This window comes from Malurus melanocephalus, unplaced genomic scaffold (genome assembly GCF_030028575.1).
Source record: "Malurus melanocephalus ecotype Western Australia unplaced genomic scaffold, MMel_1.1 scaffold_413, whole genome shotgun sequence".
Lineage (NCBI taxonomy): Eukaryota > Metazoa > Chordata > Aves > Passeriformes > Maluridae > Malurus > Malurus melanocephalus.
The window spans coordinates 336,903-342,902 of NW_026623645.1; the positions used below are offsets into that span (position 1 = coordinate 336,903).

Here is a 6,000-nt window from a genome sequence, read left to right on the forward strand (position 1 = left end):
CCTTAGTTAATGCTGCAGAATTTTATTTCAGTGGTAATTTCTCTCAGCAGGTTATTTGTCCATCCTGCTGGCGCATCTTTGGTTTGGTGCTTGATTCTTGTATGGTGATTTAGCTTTCATTAGCAGTGATTTACAACAGTCACCAGTGAACCTGCTTTTCTTCCCTCTGCAAGAACTGGTAGTTTCCTTAAAGACTGATGTTAGAGGAAGGCATCTTTCCAAGACAAGAAACTGTTTGAATTTATGGCTAAGTTCGTTAAATAAGCATGTGCCTAGGTCTCCCTTTCATTTGCCAAGTGGATTTTTTTCTCCATGTTCTCAGAGATCATGTGTTGAAGTCACAAACAATCCCTGATTCATTTTGGTTTTAAATGAGAAAACTTTGCATATTCTTTCATTTTTGATCTTCTGAGGCTACTGAATATGTTCTTTGTTGCCTTTTCGCAACTATGAGGGGCACAATCATCAGATTGTGGTAATTCAGATGCACTGGCTATTTAAAATTATATTTGGCATGTGTAAAGMAACTGACACAAGAGGATATTAAACACACAGGCTCTTCATTAACAGACAAAAATCAGAGGAACTAGACTCAGGTAAAATGGAGTAAAGAGACTCGGGTAAAAATGGAGTAGACTTGTCTCGGGTAAAATAGAGTAGAGAGATTCAGAGTAACTAGACTTGGGTAAAAATGTAAATATTTATAAATGTAAAAATGTAAATATTTATAACTAGTGTTATAAATAAGTTGGCAGTATTATATAATTCAATGTTGGATTTATTGACTTGAATTATCTAATGTTAAGAATTGGTGACTGATGCACAGTTTTTACAGGATGTATTTTGCTCTTATTTTGTTAAGTTGCAAGAATGCTTTGCACCCACAGCTGGGAAAACTCAGAGCAASAATGAGTTAAAGGAACAGCTCTRTCTGCTGTAGAGCACTTCTTTTCATAGTCTGATTATTTATGTGGGMTGTGTGCATGTACTTGCAAGCAAGTCTWCCCAATCGGTCACTCTTTTTCTTGGCRTAYTGGATTGAAGSTTTAGKGRAGTGGTTCCATGTGAGTGATTGAACCAGTCTGATCTTCTCCTTCAGTAATTCTAGWAAGAGATGTGAAAACRTTCTTTGTTTTCAAAGCTTTTCACTTGTGACCCTTCCTTTTGATTATTGTTCTACCCTCAATGTCTCTTTTTTTCATAACTTACAAGAAGAAAAATTTTGTGAACTTTCTGTAGGTGTGAGGGAAAAAAACAGRAAAGAATTATGATGTGCCCTCTGGCACTTTCAGTGTGCGTTTTGAGGTGAAGAGTAGCGTTTTTTTTAAAACTCTCAAACTTTCTGGAAAAAAAACATCAAGGAAGTGGTCATAACCCTGATTAACCTTTCTACCAGCAATTAAATTAAATTTGCTGTGAATTCTTGTATATCTTTGTGAGCACTGCATATTGTTGAGCATTGTTCTTCTGATGCTACAGATTTTATTCTTTGCAAACAGGAATTCTCCACTGACTGTAATGTAAATTGCAAGGGCATGTTTCATTGTGAAGAACAAGTTATGAAAATATCTGTCAGAAATAATTACAGTTGATCCTGCTGTCGGGCAGGAATATAGATTGGATAATTTACTGGTGTCTTCCTCAGCAGTGTTTTTTATAGCACTGTTACCAGGAATATCAGAATTTAACTYAAAATAGTGATAAAATCACTTATAAGGAGGAAAAAAGGAAAGGAGAGGTTATTGATCTTCTACTTGTGACTTTACACAGTGGTTTGTGGCATGGGYTTACTCCTTCATGACTGCATAAAAAGCAGGGTATAATCATGGATACTGTTTTTTGAAGATGTGGATGCTCTTGAATGTACTAATCCTGCTTTTCACTGTCATCTAATGGTGTCTCAAAGGCTTCAAAAAGCCATTTGCTCCTTTTAGAGTTGGTATCTCTAAATCAGATGCGGCACACAGTTCAAACCTTTGTAGAAGCCTAAGGAATCCAGAGGTAAATATGCCCTGTGATGGTTTGAAATGTGTGTTTTGCCAGTTTGTCCATGAGAGTGACATTTAAGCATCCTGTAGAATAAGTAAAGGGGAGAAGCTGTGAGGCTGATGATTGTCCTTGTCCTCCCTCCCCCCATCCTCCAGTTTATAAGACCTGCCATAGTTGTTCAGGACAGCAGTGCGAAAGAGAAAGATGGAAATGTATTTGGCAGGTGGGTTGATAAAACAGCTCCTGTAATTTCATGAGTTTGGTAGAAATTGAAGTGTCGGTATTATTCTTAAAGAATGGACAGCAATACATATTTCTAATGTACCCTCTCCTCACTGATATGCAGCTGAAAAGATTTTATTGATTGCTTCCCTTAAATTTCTTCTCCTGATTACTTCAACRCTGATGTTTTGGGAGGTCTTAATTTACTTTTTCCTGGAAAGTTTCTTTATTTCTCCAGATCAGGAGTTGTCCTTTTTAGCMCTCAAGTCTATGCAAAAGAAGATCCAGGATGTGGACTCCTTTAACTTKTCTAATGGCACMTTTAAGGAATCATGTACTTTTTGTTWATTTGCCTTTCGGACTGTTCTCTGCACCTAAAGGTCCATAGCAACAGAAATGTTCTCTGCCTCTGACAGGTATTGCAGTCTCTGACTATCACAAGGCATCACTGTGACCTCCAGGCTTTTTTTATCAAACAGACTATGGCAGCGCATGAAAGGACTGACCTTAGAAAGATTGCAGAGGGTTTAAAAAAACCTAACTACTTCAATGAGAGAAAAGGACCACTCGGTATCTGTGCTGTTTTGACTTGGAGCATGGTAAAATGGAGCAAACAGTCCCAAAATGAGCGAACTGTCCTGACTCAGTCCAGCTCAGGCTTCCTTAACCCTGCCTGTCTTTAACTCCTTTGACAGCTGTCTTCCACTGGGACAGAGGTGAAACTTCGACAGACCGCATTTGTTGAGCAGTGGTCCCCAGATTTGCAGCTCTCCCCAGGAAGACCTCAGAACAATTACAAGTGTTTCACCTGGACAAAATGTAAAACTTCGCTGTCAGACTATCCTATTTCTGGTAAGGCATCTAAGGCCACTTAATTATTGATTGAAAAAAGCTTAATTAAAAGGAAAATACCTGTAAAATAAGGGGGACTGCTAGGAGATGTTGTGTTTGTCAAGTGTTTGTATTACACTCTGATGGGCATATTGTAAAAATGGCATGCAAAATAATAAGAGGAGAACAATAATAGGAAAAGAAAGACTTTCTAAAGGAGTTTGTTGTTTGTAGACATTGTTTTTAGTCTGCCTCCYCTGAGGGAACACTGATTGTGACTGTAGATTCATTTCTGAAAAATAGCTGTGAGTGTAATGACAGAACAGGTTTTGATTTGGCCAGTAAATCACAATTCTTTATTTCTCCAGATCAGAAATTGTCCTTTTCACATAAGCCTTCAAGTCTGTGTAAACAAAATTCAGGGTGTGGGCTCATTAAACTTGTCTAATGGCACATTTAAGGGCTAATATATTTCTTGTTTATTTGCCTTTTGGATTGCTCTCTATACATGAAGGTGCATTGAAACAATGAATCTTTGAAAAACTATTGAACGAAAATGAGGTGTAGATGATTGCTCTAAGCCTGGACAGCATGGGGAGGTAGCCCTGACCTATTCAGCATATCTTTCTGTGAAGTTTCACCACTAAATCTGATGCTAATATTATTTCCCTTCTGTAAGAATGACTGTGCAGCTGTGGGTTCTATGCAAAGCCTCATGTGCATATTTACCTCTGTGCTCTAGAGAAAATTGCACATATGGTTCCCTTTAGGCCTGTATTTAATTTTTTTCCAAAATCAAGATCTCAATGCACTTCTAAATTTCTCTGTGTAGTATGGGTCTGTATGTTGAGTAATAGCGTAAATATTGGTATAAAAGCTGAGCTACCAGTACCCAGTCAAATATCACTATTCTTGGTTCATCTTTGAATGCCCATGTGTTAATAAAAGTTGATAAGGTGTTATAATGTGCTAAAAACACTAACAAGGACTAAAGATAGTTCTGAATTACATTYTGTATTAAATTAATTTGCTAACCTATGCTGAGAACAGCTGCAGAAAATCACAAAGCATTCTTGTATCATATGTAGCCGACTTTCTTCCTGCTTGATGAGTGACTTCTTTTTAGTTTAATTTGTTTTTTTTCTTTGTGGTACTTTGATAAACATAGTCAATTAACWTCATGTTAGGATGTGACTGGGTGAAGTTATTTTACAAGGTACTGATCGCACTGGAAGTATGAGTTATCTGCATGCCAAGTGACTGCATGAGAAATTGGATAAAAGAGGTTTTAACGTTTGGGCTTAGAGCTCTTCTCCAAGCCTAATAATTCTATGATTCTATTTGCATTTCTGGGTCCCCRGTATGTCACATTAAGATGATCTACYASTAAACAATGCTTGGCTTTGCTGAAGAGGTGTTAATGCTGCTCCAGCTTGCTGCCTGGCATCACTCTCGGGTCAGCTTGAAAACACTGGTGCAGAGCCTGTACCAGGATTAATTTTGATGGGAGCAGCATTGTCAGGATAAAGTTCATGTCTGTTCATACCTGTCTACAAGAGGTTAGAGAAGAGAAAGCACTACTCATGAATCTGTGAGTTGATGTCAACTCAAAATGCAAGACAGACTCAAGCTGTGCTTATTAAGACTTCATATCGTGACTAGATTAGAACAAGAAAAGGCCTGTATTCCCTTTTTACTTTGTCCAGTGAAACCTTGCTCGATATCAGTGTTCTCTAACGTGCCCAGCAGCAACCCAACAGCAGCAAGTCCCTGAAATGGTGGAGCTGGCAGTTTATGGCTAAAGGAAAGAGGATCTAGGCTGAAGCATGCYGGCTCCATGCCTCCTCAGAAGTAATTTTTTGTGGATTTTTGGTGGTTTCTATGTGCTTAATAGAAAACAAAATTAGTCCTCTTCTCTGAAGTCATGGACTCCATTAGCTAGATGTACAGAGCTTACATTTCCAAGGAAGTCAGTATTTACATAGCTTAGGTATAAGAAAACAGTGAAGTGCTCACCATACATGACTCAGAGTATTTTAAAATGTGCAGAATCTGCACAAATTCATTATGCCTTGGATCTGAGGATAAACAGCAAACTTCAGCACAGGAACATTTTCAGCGTGCTACATTGGATACTGAAATCATGCCATTCACAAAATGTATCTGTTTCACATATCCAGTCTGCCAAACCTGTTCCATTCAGTTTAGAATTTTTTGSTTCTTGAGACACAAATTTATGTGGTCAGAATGTAACAAAATGTTCTTAAATCSTCTTTTATTTCAAATATAGTATCTTCAGCTGTAAGTTACAAAGACATGCTACCTGCAGGTAARATGTTGCTGTAAATGAGAAAGCCTGAGAGGAAGCTGAAATCAAGCACAGGTTTTTGGTTAGGGCTGAGGTAGGATATGTTGCAACTCAGAGTAATCTGCAGAAATTATTCCCTCTTGTTCTTTCAAATAATGTGTTTCATTTCATTTACATAGCATGGGGCACTGAGCCCCTGTGCAAGCAAAGTAAGGGCAGCTGGCACAAGGGATTAATAGTGATGCTTCTTTATCGCAGAGGTTTGGCCCTGTAATTTAGAGAAACAGGCTAGAGACACGAGAAGGAGAATAGGGCAACATTTTCCCTGCTATTCTGTTGAGGTCAGTAAGTGGCATTTCTGCTGATTGAGTTTCARTTTTGGGAAGTGTCTGAACAGTTTTATTTATGTTGTGTATAATGCACATATCTATGTATTTTTGTGGAAAATCAATAATGGTATAAAATGCCTGCCATCAGTTTTCACCTCTTTTGTCTAAATCAGGGATGAAATTTTTTAAAACATTGTGTCTTACCAGTCATCTGCTGCAGTGAATTTGTTGGACTCATTAAATACCATAGAGGACAAGATGCCCATAAATTCACTCAAATGAATTAATGAACAGTTAAACAAGTAAAGGCCTGGTTTTCTC

The 6,000-nt window shown here is 37.9% G+C and overlaps 1 long non-coding RNA gene across 1 annotated transcript in view; it reads left to right on the forward strand.

Annotated features, from left to right (window-relative positions):
• LOC130581502 (uncharacterized) overlaps positions 1 to 3,060 on the forward strand; it is a 48,448-nt gene extending 45,388 nt beyond the window's left edge. The window contains exon 3 of the long non-coding RNA XR_008966212.1: positions 2,907 to 3,060. This is a non-coding gene — a long non-coding RNA (uncharacterized LOC130581502). The remainder of the gene's footprint in view (positions 1 to 2,906) is intronic.
• The last annotated feature ends 2,940 nt before the right edge of the window (positions 3,061 to 6,000 follow it).